General features: G+C 44.4%; 1 pseudogene; it reads right to left on the reverse strand.

Annotated features, from left to right (window-relative positions):
- LOC146866276 (alcohol dehydrogenase class-3-like) overlaps positions 1-14207 on the reverse strand; it is a 177471-nt pseudogene that overhangs the window by 71743 nt on the left and 91521 nt on the right.

Below are 14207 nucleotides of genomic sequence, written 5' to 3' on the forward strand. Positions count from 1 at the left end.
GTACGAGGCTAGCCTAGCGCATATGCCGGCATGTGACAGCAAGTTTAGGTGCGTGGGAGGCAGATTTGGGACACCTTATTTCAGATGACGTATGGAAAGAGTGCTGTGAGGAAATGCTAAGGTCTCTGGAAATTATAGACCAAGCTGATACATTACAAATACCTGCGCAGGGTCTACAGGACACCGGTTAAGATGGGACGCGTTGGCCCCTCCCGCACAGCACTCCGCCTCCAGGGCCCGGCACTTGGGACAGACTAAATACAAGACATGGACTTGCGGAGGGTGGTGGAGTACTGGACACACCTATTCAAGAACTGCAGCAAATGACCAGTCTCACAATCAGGCCGACTCCACTGCTAGAATTACTGGGTTACGTGGCTGAGATTCCCCAAGGCAATGCGTAGGGTTGTTGGCATAGTACTCCTCCTAGCCAAAAGGGAGCGGGCTATCCATTGGGGGCACAGTAGTATGCCAACTATAGAACAATGGCTTTAAAGGTTAATGTACTATGATAACTACAGCGAGTTCTTAGCAGAACTACAACCGAGGACATCCAGGCCTATGGACATTTGGCAACCGCTGAGAGACTATTTGAGTGCATGGGCGCAGGATTACAGCCGCCAATGAGTATTGTGTACTAGATGGCTGGCTCGGGAGGGAGAGGAAAAGGACTATGATCTATTGGAAATGTTTTTAATCATGCGCCACAGGGGAAGAAATTGGACATGGCAATGGAAAAAGTACTGCATTTCGAGACTAATGAACAAATCTATATTTCAGCGCTTTTACTTATACAAAATGTTTGACGATGTTGTAAAGAACAATGTGACAATGGTACTGCTGCACTGATGCTTGTGACCCTACTGTTATAAAAACCGATAAATAAAGTTTAAAAAAAGAAGAGAAAAAAAGAAGTCTTACATGGTCAGCTTTCAGGCAAATAATGCTTCAACTGCTTAACGATGAAGTAGTAACATTGAGCAAGGTCAAAAAATGTCATGGGAGGTGCATCAGAGCAGAAATGCAACTATTAATCCCGTTCCGGGAGACCTACGTCTTCATAGTGTGATTGAGGGTTGCATTAGCTTAGATCAGGCTCCAACGAGTAACTGGTGAGGTACAGGCAGCCCTGCAGCTACCTACAAGTAGCTCTCTACTGTGCATGCAGCCCAACCTACTATCCTAGAAGCTGGAGACGAAATTTGTTTGCAGAAAAATGGAAAAAAATCCAGAACATTTTTAAAGCTCATATTTGAGTGAAAAACCTTGTGTGGTAGAAGAGACTTACTATGGATATAATTATGTTGGTACCAAGGACATTGCAGTGAGGCTTTTATTACCCATGTAGAGGCATTCAAATTTTACAAAGTAAATTTTTTTTTATTTTTAAACACACATTACTGCTGATTGCCGCCAGTAATCCTGCATATGGTGGACACTAATGTAATCTTGTCTGATAGGTGCAATAAAGCAGAAAAAGTGGTATACCAGTGTTGGGGCTGCTCGCAAAAGTGGGAGATGGATTGGGATCTGTGGTAAGCATACAGGGATTACTGAACATGCCCCTTGGAGAAGTGCAATTGCGTATATAAAGGGATTTTGTTAAGAGTAACCAGAAATGTATTGAGGTATACAGATGTCCTGTTCCTTTATTGAAGATTATTGAACACTGTAAATGCAGAATGCACTACTGTTTATATTATGTCAAAACTGTTTATGAAACGGTCCAACTGTCCTGAGAAAGAATAAATCTTGTCCGATAGGGTCTCTACTAAAAAAAGCTAACAATATTAGTATCGCAGGATAATTTTCACTAAATGCAAGTAGCTCTTATTAAAAGAAAAAGGATGGAGGGCCCCTGGCTTAGATGCAACAAAATAAAGATTCAAAAACACTTAACCCCTTTGGTGCTCATGACGGAACGGTTTCGTCATGATTCACAGTGGGCGTGTGCCCATGATGTTATGTTAATTGATTTGTAAAACGCAACGGTTACCCTGGGGTGTCCTGGCGCTAGTTACCTGGTTTGTCCTGGCGCAAGTTACCTATCTTTTCGGCCATCGCAAAAAGGAGTTCTGGTTATTAAACATCCGATAAGGAGTTCTAGTTATTAAACAACCACGTTTTCAGAGCCCTTCTGAAGGACAATAGATCAGGTATGTTTCTGAGCTGGGCCGGAAGATCATTCCAAGCCTTGGCAGCTCCAAAGACAAATCTTCGTCCTCCAAAAGAAACCTTTTTTGTGACCGGAACGGTCACCATTTTAGCTCCTGATGGAACGTAAATTTCTTGTGGGTGTGTACCATTTGAATTGTTTCTGCAGAAATTCTGGTCCAACACCATAAAGTGCCTTAAAAATGGTACTCAGATTTAAAGAGCACACGCTTTTTAACCAGGAGCCAATGTAACTTTTTGTTTTCATTTGAAATGGCCGCAAATTTAGGCACCCCAGTGAGTAATCTGGCGGCTGCGTTTTGTAGCCTTTGCAATTTGTTCAAGAAACGTTCCTGAATGTTTAGATAGAGGCCATTACAATAGTCAAGCCTTGACAACACAAGAGAAGTGACCACTGTTTTCTGATTCCCTGCTGGCAAGAAAGGCAGAATCTTTTTCACTATTTTTAAAACAAAGGCAGTTGATGAAGAGACAGAGTTGATTTGGTTGCCCAGGTTCAGTTTGTCATCGACAATTATTCTCAAATGTTTTACTTTCTTTACCGGGGCGTGGAAGAGTTCCCATAGTAGCTGGCCACCAATTTGGATTCCAGAAATTAGGAGCATTCCCAAAAATGATCACCTCCGTTTTATTAGAGTTGAGATTCAGGCAGTTTTTTGCCATCCAGCCAGTCACTGCCATCATGCATTCATGAAAACGATTGTCCATGCCCCCCTCTTGACTTGGCCAAAGAGTCACCACAATTTGGGTGTCGTCAGCATAGGATGTGAGATCAAAACCCAAGGTCTCAATAATAGGGGCCAAAGACGAAACAAACATTGAACAACGTCGGGCTCAATGATGACCCCTGTGGAACCCCGCAGGGTAGCACAAATGACCTTGAATGGACACCCATGGATACCACTTGAGATCTATCCGTGAGGAAGGATTTCATAAGACTCGGAGCCTTGCCCCGAAGTCCGCAAGACTTGAGCCGGTCCACCAAAAGATCATGATGGACCGTGTCAAAGGCCGCGGACAAGTCTAGAAAGATCAGGGCGGCCTTTCCACCTTGATCAACAACTTTCCTGATCTCATCAGTGGTTTTTATGAGGGCTGACTCCGTGCTGTGGCCACTACTGAAGCCATATTGGGTTGGATCCAGGGCCTGGGCTCTATGGAGAAATGCGCCCAATTGTGCATGTAGTGCCTTTTCTATCATTTTTGCTGGAAGAGGGAGCCTCGATATTGGGCGAAAATTGGAGGGATCAGCCGGGTCTAAATTAGGCTTTTTTAGAAGGGGTAGAATTGATGCCCTCTTCCAGAGCCTGGGAAAGAACCCGGTGTCGATCATGGCATTAAAAACTGATGAAAGTGCCATACTGAAAGGTTCTACTGCTAGCTTGGTAACAGCCACTGGACAGGGGTCATATGGTGATCCTGATCTGGCAGTTTCAAGAAGACACCGCGTTTGGTCTATGGACACGTTCTCGAAAAAAGGTGATAGCGGCGTTGATACACCCCAGATCGTCCTTCTCCTGGATGCTTCCAACTGCCGTTGATCCGCTGAGTGCCGAAAAGATCTCTTCTACTTTATCCAGGAATAATTTGGCAATCTGTTCGCAGAGTTCCTGACTAGGCTGAAATGAAACTGGACGTGGGGAGGAGAGGTCTAGGCCAGTTTTGAATAACACTTTGGCTGAATCTTTTGCCAGTTCAATTTTATTGACAAAAATGTTTTTCTTAGTGGCGAACAACAGTTGCTTGTAGTTCGCCAGGCCCTTTCTATAGACTAACTTTTCTACTTCCTTGTATTCTTTCCTCCAAGACCGCTCTAGGAGTTTACACTTGAGTTTTTCATTTTTTAATTCCTCTGAAAACCAGGGAGCGGAAGGAGTCAATCTCTTAGGCATAATACGCCTTACTGGGGCTAGTTTGTTACAGGCATTCTCTACACATTTAGTATACGCAATCGCCCCCCTCCTCTACTCCTAAATTTGAATGAGTAGATGTCGAACTAAGGAGTTCCTGGAAAGCTCCTCTATCCATTTTGTTCCAGGGTCGGTTATCAATCCGTTTCTTAGACCTTGTCCCCCCCCTAGATACTGTGCCTTAAAGGTTAATTCAAACAAAACGGCCAAGTGGTCTGTCCAGGCCATTGGTAGAACACCTGTAACCTGGAGGCCTGGATGGTTTGAAAAAATGCCATCTAGGGTGTGCCAGGCTGTATGCGTTGGACCAGTGACCTGCTGTTTAAGGTCTACACTGTTCATTGTATCAATAAGAGTGGCTATGTCTGGATTGAGAAGAACCTCCAGGTGGTAATTAAAATCTCCCAAGATAGTATAAGACTCCAGACAAATGCTGTCTTCCACATATTTCCAATGGATGCAATGAAGGGCTGTTTATTGCTTGGGGTCTATATATTAGAATACCTTTGATAGTGTGATGGAAGGACAGGTTGAAATTGAAGGCCAGAGCCTCACAACATGCATTAAGTATTGGGTGGAAGGCCGCTTTGAATGAACTTGGGTATATCAGGGCTAGCCCTCCCCCTTTTTTGCTGCCATTCCTGTTCAAGGTCTGGCAAACAAATCCTGGTGGAGTTGCTTTCAACAAATCGGTCCCCGACGATTCATCAGTCCATGACTCCGTGAAAATCAATTAATTGTGCACACTCAGTGCTGTGTTTGACCAAGGATCTTGCGTTAATCAGCATGCACTTACAGACCGAGGCCTTATGGCCCCCGGACTTAGGCCTAAGATCCCTCAGCTCATGGGGTGCTGAATAGAGAATTGTAGGTAGCGAGGTTTTACAAGTAGAACAGACCACTGGCTGGGGATTCAGCCGTGAGTAAAAGGCCAGACAGACGCAATTTGGATCTTTTTCTACCCCATTTAACCCCAACAGTGCTATTCTCGAGTACGGAAAGTTGTACCTGAGTTTAGAGGAGCAGGGGTTGTGGCGCTGAGCGTGGGCCAAGCGCGGACAGGCGCAGACGGGCTTGCCTTTGGCGCGCCGCTGGCACGCCCGCTGCGATCTCACGCCATTAGGTCCAAATATAGCGTGGGGAAGCCAGGCACTAGACTGCTCCCCTCGCTACCCCCAATATGGTGGTCGAGCTGAGACTACCAGAGGCTCAGCGACGTGAAAAGCAGAAAAGGCTCCTGTGCCAGACCCACTCAAACGAGGTAAGCCTCCAAAAGTGCCACGTATATTCAGAGGGTTAAAAGGATTAAAAAAGCAACTGACCTACGCAATTTAAAATCTTCCCTAAAATACCAAGAATAAACAGTGCAAATAATGCAAAATAGCTGTGCAAATTAGCAGAGTATTAGCAAATATACAGTACAACGTATAAACACACCTGTCTCCCGGCTCAAGCCTCAGGAGAGGTAACCTCATGGCACCCACCCACGGGTAGGGGTCAGGAAGGAGGGGGGGAGGGGGGGGGGGGCTGGCACTCCCCCCATGGGCAGTCCATCTACAACCCCAAGCAGGAATGGCAGCAGAAGAGTTTTGGCTGCCACCCCCGGCAATCCTGTAACGTCAGCGTGGGCCAACGTTATCAGGAGCAGTTGGACGCGCTGCAAGCCATTTGCTTCAAGGTGTCCGAGGGTGAAAGGTAGGTTTTCTTGCTAGAGGATTTTCCTCTACCTTGATGTCTCTTTGCAGGGCATTCCTGCTGCAGATCACGCATGGCGTCGCAACAGTGCAGCAGGAATGCCCCCACTAGGCACACCTTTTTTGTAATGGTAGCGACCCCTTAGGCAAGGGCCGCTTCCAATGGGGGGGGGGGGGGGGGGGTGCTTATTTTGTATTTTCTGCACAACCCCCCCGCCGCCCTAACAAATCTGCACGGTCTTTTGGCTGGTCTGTCGGGGGGGGGGGGGGGGGGGGGGGGGCGCAGAAAACCACACTAAGATTACTGCTCAGCAGGTTGTTGGTATGCTTTGAGTCTTTCGCTGACCATGGTTTAGAGACTGACTCTGCATATGAGGCAGAGGAGGGAGTGGAAAATTCTGGCAGTTTTCTGTCCACGAGGAATCATCAGATAATGAAGCCACTGTTAGTGCAGATGAAGTGCCGGTCTTAGAGTAGGAGAAGGACATTGAGTGGATACTGAAATCTTTTGCCTATAACTGTTTTTTCAGTTTTTTATGGACAATGTATTTTTGGCGGAGATAGTAGCAGACTAATTTGTATGCTGTTCAGTATTTCAGGGACAACAGTGCTAGCCTTAGGCCCCCTCTAGAGCTACTCGGTGGACTCCCACACATCTGGAAGAGATTAAGTTCTTGGGTTTAACTTTTTTTGATGGGCTTGATAAGGAAGCCATTGATGTCTTCATATTGGTCTACTAGTCAATTGATGGCAACGGCTATATTTCCGGCAATCATGAATAGTGATCGGTATTTGCTTCGGATGCTGCATTTTGTTGATAATGGTTTAGCATTGTCACAAGATCATCCGAATTGTGATAGTCTTTTTAAGATTCGGCCTGTCATTGATCACTTTGTGGATTGATTTTCTGAGATCTATGTTCCAGGGAAAGAAATCGCGGTGGATGAGTCTTTGGTCTTGTTCAAGGGCAGCTTGGTTTTAGGCAGTACATTCCTAGCAAGAGGGCACGCTATGGAATGAAGATGTATATGCTATGTTACAGTAGGACGGGATAGGTCTCAAATGTCAGGGTGTACAGCGGTAGGGATTCTAGGATTGACCCCACTGGATGTCCGTCCACTTTTGGAGTGAAAGAGAAAATTGTGTGGGAATTTGGTAGAGTACTTTTTAACAAAGGCCACCATTTATATGTAAATACGTTCTACACTGGTGTGCAGTTGTTCAGGGAAGTGGACACTGTTGCTCGTGGCACAATCCGCTCTAACTGTAAAGGTTGCCCAAAAGAACTTGTTTGCCAAAAGCTTGAGTGGGGACAGTGCATTGCATTGCGTAGTGAGGAACATTTAGCTGTGAGGTTTGCAGACAGGAGAGATGTCTACATGCTGACTACCATCCATGATGAAAGCACTTCCCCTGTGACTGTTTAGGGTCAGGTTGCTGAAGTGCGCAAACCTGTGTGCATTTTAGACTATAATAGGCACATGGGTGGAATTGATACAGTAGATCAGAGGTTGGAGCCTTACACTGCTCTTATTAAAGGCTTACATTTGGTATAAGAAGTTGGCTATCCATCTTTTCCACTTGGCAACCTTTAATGCTTTTGTTGTATTTAAGGATTGTTGTCCTGAGTCAACATTGACTTTTGTTAAGTTTCAGGAGTCTGTGATAGGCAGCCTTGTTGTAGGGAAACAGCCAAGTTTTCCTAGAGTTGGAGTGGCGGAGGATGTGGCTAGATAGAAAGATCACCACTTTCCTGATCACAATGCTACCACGCCCACAAAAGACTTTCCCAGTATGAGATGTAGAGTCTGTTGGCGAAGAGGTACGCGGAAAGAGACTTGTATGTACTGCCCCGAGTGTTCTAACCCGGCGCTGTGTGTGGATGCTCGTTTTAGACTGTACCACACACAAAATAATTTTTAGGAGCATCCACGAGTGGTAAAGTGAACTGCTTGGTCTGTATTGTTGTTCCGTTTCAAGGTTGGCATTAGTGCAATGTATTTCGTTTCAGATTGTGTTAGTAGATTTTCGTTTCAGATTGTGTTAGTAGATTTGTATCTATATACAATTTGTTTGGGTTTTCTTTTTTGTATAAAAAAACCCTAAATGGGATGGCGGTGTGAGTAGGCTGGCGCTTGGCTGGCCGTGTGCATGGACTGGCGCTTGGCTGGCCGTGTGTGAGTAGTGACTGGCTGCTGGTCATGACACAGGTAGCAAAACGCTAGTACACACAATCAGTCAATCGATGTGGTTCCAGTATCAGGCGTGTGAAAGTGATGGGCCCTTGAATGGAGCGGTCTGCTGATGCGAGTGATGTGATGGGCCCGCAGCTTGCTGTGTGAATGGTTTTGTACATGTCACACGTATGAAAGGTGTATGAATGGCCTGTAAACAGGTTGGTGCCTTGTTGTGGCTTTACAGCTCACAAGCTCAATGGTTCAGTTTCTTGTCCTTTCAATTAACAGCGCATTTCATTTTTGTGAAATCTCTTGTTAATAAAGTTGTATATACTGAACCATCACTCACCCTCATGCCAATTCCAACCAGTGTGTGTGTGTGTGCTTGAGGAACACATGGCTGTGCAGCAATATTTTGTCTTTTCTGTGTTTCTCTGCCATGGTGTACATTCCTTCTAAGAAAATCCTACCAACTCTAGATATTTTCGTAAACTAAACACCCGGGGGAGTACATGGTGATGTCTCACTCGTGGATACCAACAAGTTATCTTCCCCACAATGTCCAGCAAACCTCAAAATGTGACGGTCACATTTTCCTTGCATTACTGTGCCATCATTTTCATGCTTCAAAAAGCAACAACAAGTTTCCTACCACCCAGCATTTACCTAAGTTTCCCGATAAAAATGGTACCTCACTTGTGTGGGTAGGCCAAGTACCCGCGGCAGGGAAGGGCCCAAAACATATTGAGACGACATCAAAAGCGGAGAAGATGGTGATTATAGCAGCACAACCCCTTTAAGGGGGTGCTATTTGCAGGGAACAAACCAGACTCTTTCTGCAGCAATGTATGCCCATTTAAAAAAAATCCACAAACCTTGGGTACCTTTAAAATCCTCATGATGGAAGAAAAGGACGCAAATTTGTCGTGGATACCTTATGTGGACAAAAAGTTACAGGGGCCTAAGCGCGAACTACCCCAAATAGACAAAAAAAAGACTTTGCACAGGGAAGGGGAGAAGGCCTAGCAGTGAAGGGGTTAAATACTAAGCCTCCCAATATCTGGGTGCAGAAAGGCAAAATGTTTGGCCACTAACAGCAGGCAGATGAAAATGCCTACAGGAAGAGCTCTCTTACAAACAAATACTCATTAAAAAAGATTTGAGTAAATTTGTACAAACTACTTTCTTACTTTATAGAATGGCAAACCACATTAACGCAATTAAGTAAAACTCACCTTAATCCGAACTTCATAAGCCTTTGGTGGTGCGACCTCCACCTCTTCAATGGAAAGCGGTTTTCCTGCTTCCCAAGCAACAGCAGCCTTGCAGTGGATACCCTAGTGGGGATGAGAGATCTGTCAGTGGCTGCATTATCTCACTATAGATAAATCATCACAGGCATTATCCACCGTACAAGAGTAAGCTCACTTCCAATTTACACAAAATGAATATGACACTGTGAATTACACAAAAATTCAGGGAAGGAGAAAATTTGGCTCAGGAAACCTCTTTATAAAATGTGCATTCACTGGACAATTGAAGGTAGCCATCTATTTCATACCCAAAGCGGCACCCTTTTTGGGTCTCGTTTAACATTGCAGCCGTTGTTACCGGTTCTTCAAACTATACATACGGTGGATTTTGGCTCCACTCAGCGGAGTAATTCTCTCTAACCTCATGTTATTGGCTGTCTGGTGTGCTACTGCTCCTCCTATGGAGTGCCTGCATTGCATAAGGGCATATTTCACATCACACTTATACCATATATGCACAGTATACAGAAAGCAATCGCTTTTGTACTTGTCTATTTTTTTTATTCTTTTGTCAGCACTGAAGTGTTGGCTGTTTCATCTCCAATATCATTACAGTCCCCTCAAATGTTGTGAGAAAGTGGCTCTGTATATACTGTTCCCAAATAGGTACAGGGTGTACAGAGTCCACAGTCCCCAGAGGTTTGGCAGAGGCTAAAGTTAGATATAACCTTACTCTCTAAAGTGGTAGCTTGGTCGAGCAGTAAGGCAGTATCAGAAGACAGTGTAAAGCATGTTGTTGTACCCACTCAGTCAGCAAAGGGTTTCACACACTCAATAACTGAACTCTAGGCCAATGGTTTATATTAAAAAAATATGCTTGTTTTATATTAGAATCAATAGGTATCAAAATATACTTTCTCAGATTGAGATGCTTTAGATAGATACTTTTGCAATATGCAATTGACTTTTGTAGCAAGTTACAAGCGGTTGCAATAAGCAACACAAGTTTAAGCACAATAATGCATTGAGTTCAATGGAAGTTTCAAGTTATTTGCCACAGATTACTTTTAGGATTACTTTTGGAATTCCAGGACTGGATCCTAGATTCAGTCCTGGGTCAGTACTTAGAAACAAGTGATAAAAGTCAACTTAATTACTGTGATGATTTTTAGACAATATTTTGCCATTTTAAAAGTTGACACTTAGAAAATATTTCATAGAAAACAGTCAATGATTCCCTATGGAAGAAAATTCAAGTTGCAGGTATAGTATGTTCTCGTTACTTTTGTAATCCAGTACTGGGTGCCTAGACTCAGTACTGGGACCTTTATCCAAAACAGGCAAGTAATTACGTTTTCAAAAGTTATACGATTTGTAAAGAATATTTAAAGTTTGCAGAAATTGACAGAAGTAATTTCACAGAAAAACAGTCAATGATTTCCTATGGAGAAAATGGAGTTTTCGGTTTAAAGGTAAGTACCTGGACCGGGGTACTGTAGGGGCACAGGGCTCATGCTCCAGTGCCCACACCACTCGCATAGGGCACCCAGCTAGAGGGATGGCTGATGTATGCCAGGGCAGTGTAGGTGGTGGGCATGGCACACAGGAATGTGTGCCATGTAGACTTCTTGTTTTGTCATGTACCCAGACACCCAGCCTGCAAGGGCAGAGAGTGTGAGTGTGAGAGAGAGAGAGAGAGAGTGTGTAAGGGTACAGGGCCTCTAAGGGTGGCACAATGAGTACTGCAGCCCTTAGAGGTCTTCCCTGGTCACAAGACCCTGGGTACCTAGGGTACCATTTACCAGGGGCTGACATGTGGCATGGGTTTGCCAATTTGTGTTTTAGGGAAGGAACATAGGCCCTGGGCACCTGATTGGCAGGAGTCCAGGGCACACTCAAAGTACATTCAGCAATTCAGCAAAAAGTGGGGGCATACTATGCAAGAAAGATAGCACTTTCTCACAAATCTCCCTACTACCACCGCAGCATTCGTGCATGCATGTTTAACTACATAAAAGCCAGACCTATTCGATTCGCAAACGCTTGTTAAACACATTTGGCCTTTTCAACAAAGCAACAACTTCTAGAGCAGTGTTTCCCAAACTGGGGTCCGAGGACCCCCAGGGGTCCGTGGCACATTCCCAGGGGGTCCGCAGGCAGCAGTTTTAAAAGCACTGCAAAGTTCCTTGTAAAATTAGCAGTTTTTGAGCAACTGTAAAAGTGTCAAGAAAATGCCAGTGATTAATGTACCTACTGGAGAGAGATGAGAGTTTTGTCTAGTGGCAGCTTTGACTTATCTAATATGACACAGAGGGTTAATATGCCTACTGCAAAGAATGTGTACAATGCATTTTAAAAAACAGTATTTTATGTGCATATGTCAGTGGGCTATTGATTTTGTCACAGAGATTTTTTTCACTGTGCAATTCATAAGGGACAATCGTAATCTAGCACAGTGCCCTATAAACTGCCAAAGAGCTGCTTGCAAACTGCATGGTAAAAGTTAGCAACATATGTTTATTTCCAGTCTATCATTATCCTGATGCTGCTATGTTCGCACTTTCTGCACATGAACAATTTTGCCTAATGCAGTTACAAAACGTCATTTTTATTAAAGATTGTTTATGTGCAGGAAGGGTCACCATCCTGAACATAAACAATCAAAGGTGTTTTGCTTTTTCCGTTGGAAAAAGCAAAAACGAGGAGAAATAAGGCATTTCTCCTCATTTCGCCAACTTAAGACCAGGTTTTTCATGGTCTTCATTTTGGCGCTGTCTCCTATTTAAGCTGACCTTGTAAATGGAGGGCAGCGTCAAAATCAATGGGTGTTGGAGTGAAACGCCCACTGCAACTCCCACTGCCCACCTTTTTCACGCTAAGCATTGCGTGAAAGGGGGCCTTATTTACAAGGCATCGTTAAGCCACAATAAGTGGCTTAACGATGCCTTGTAAATAAGGCAAAGCCCCTATTGTCACAGAAACATCGCAAAAAGTGAAGTTCCCATGGCGATAGGGACTTGTAAATATGCCCCTAAAATCCTTAGTAATTTGAGTATTTGTTTTATGTGCACAGGTTTGTTTATTTTTTTTGATTTACTGTTTTAATGTTTGAAATTTAAATCCTACAAATTGCTTGGTGGTCCCCGGCTTCCAGTGGTGACTCAATGGGGGTCCTCAGGAGTCAAAAGTTTGGGAACCGTTGTTCTAGAGGAAGATGATGTACCAGACAGAGTTTTAAACATTAGGAACAAGATTTCCTTGATTAAATATGCCCTCCCCACCACCCTGAAACAAGAGAACATTTGAGTTGTGATATGCAAGCGGGATTCAAAAGCCTCCCGCAGCCTCCAATTAAGCAGTGGAAGTAACTAGAATCTTGGGACTGGAGCATCATCTTTACTGCAACATCTACAAACAAGCATTTGCAATGCAACGGTCTCGCCTTTGGGACCTTACAAGTATTTAGCTATGCACCATATTTTCCATGGGACCACCTGCACTCACTTTTTAGATAAAGCCCATTGCTATCGAACAGCCCGTCTTGTGAAGCACTAACTCCGGCCTTCAGGCCAACCTATCGCCCACTTTTGCTACTATTGTCCACCTCCCACAAAACATTAGGCCAACAGTCTCTCCTGCTGAAGTCACTTCCCTACCACCATCACCACTTACTACTCCAACACTGCAGTGATTTTTTTTACAAATATAAAGGGCTTTTATGCAGAGCATATCATGAACTCAGATATCTGAAACTGTTCGCATGTGTGATAATTAGGAAAAAGAAGGATTGGCTAAATTACATTTTTGCCTCGGATCACACAATTTGTAAATAAGGAGGCCATGTTCTTTTCACAGTTTTTTGTTGTTTCATATTGTACAGTTTGGCCACTATATAGGTATCTATTTCTGTCTTCCATCCTACATCAAAAGTCAATGTTTTGTTTTTAATTCTTGGGGCACAGGTTAGAACCACAGTAAAGCTAATCATGTTTTGGGCTCGAAAGCCCAAGAATACCCCGAGCTGAGCCACAGCCAGCTGGAGCTTTAAGTGGCTTGCCCACAATTCGAGAGAACCGAAGAGGTAATGTGTTTCGCAGAGTGCAAACAAATTAAGAAAACACGTTTTTAAAAAAATACACAACAGATGAGAGGACAAGGTAGAACAAAATACAGGAAAAGACGAAATAGCTTGAGAAGTACATCCAAGACAGAGTGGGACCTTGCAAACGAACACAGGACTTACAACCCGCACACACATGAGCAACCACACAAACAATTGAGTGCACACACACACACGAACACAGGCCCGTTACTACCCGAGCGCACAAATAAACAACCATGAATAATCACAGTAAACAACTGGGCGCACTCTCACCCACACGCACTCGCACACATACACGCACCCCGCTGCAGCCCCCACACACACTTATATACAGAAACACTAACGTACCCAAACAGACACATGCATTTACCACTACAGGCCACATGATGGATGTGGAAACAGGTAGAATGGACACTGATTCTGTGATGGAAACGGGACCTGCTGGCATGAGCATGTGACAATGGAAGGAAGACAGATGGTGAGATGCGTCTTGGAGACTTTGATAAGTGCAGGTGAGCAGGACAGACCGAGAGAGTCAGTTCTAACTAAAAGGGACTTTGATCCCAGGATGGAAATTGTAGTTCATGCTGGAGGCAGCCAGTGGCAAGAGTTGATCGCAGGAGAGGAGCCAGCTTGTAGTCTAACATAGGCTGGGGAATCTGCTTACCTTGGCTGGCTTTACTTACACCGGTGTCTCCAGAACTCAGCAGGATGAACAGGGTGGAGAAACCAGAGACACCAAGAGCCCCAATAGCAGCCGCAGCAAATCCCTCTCGCAGCAAAGACCTATTTGAAGGTGGTGGTGTTGAGTAATGATCATAATGAGTGCGACGAGCTCCATGCCGGGTCACACGGCTCCTGGGAGCTTCCTGCGTGCGCTGGCGCTTTGGAATAGC

The sequence above is a fragment of the Triturus cristatus genome, chromosome 2_1, assembly GCF_964204655.1.
Source record: "Triturus cristatus chromosome 2_1, aTriCri1.1, whole genome shotgun sequence".
NCBI classification, from domain to species: Eukaryota; Metazoa; Chordata; class Amphibia; order Caudata; family Salamandridae; genus Triturus; species Triturus cristatus.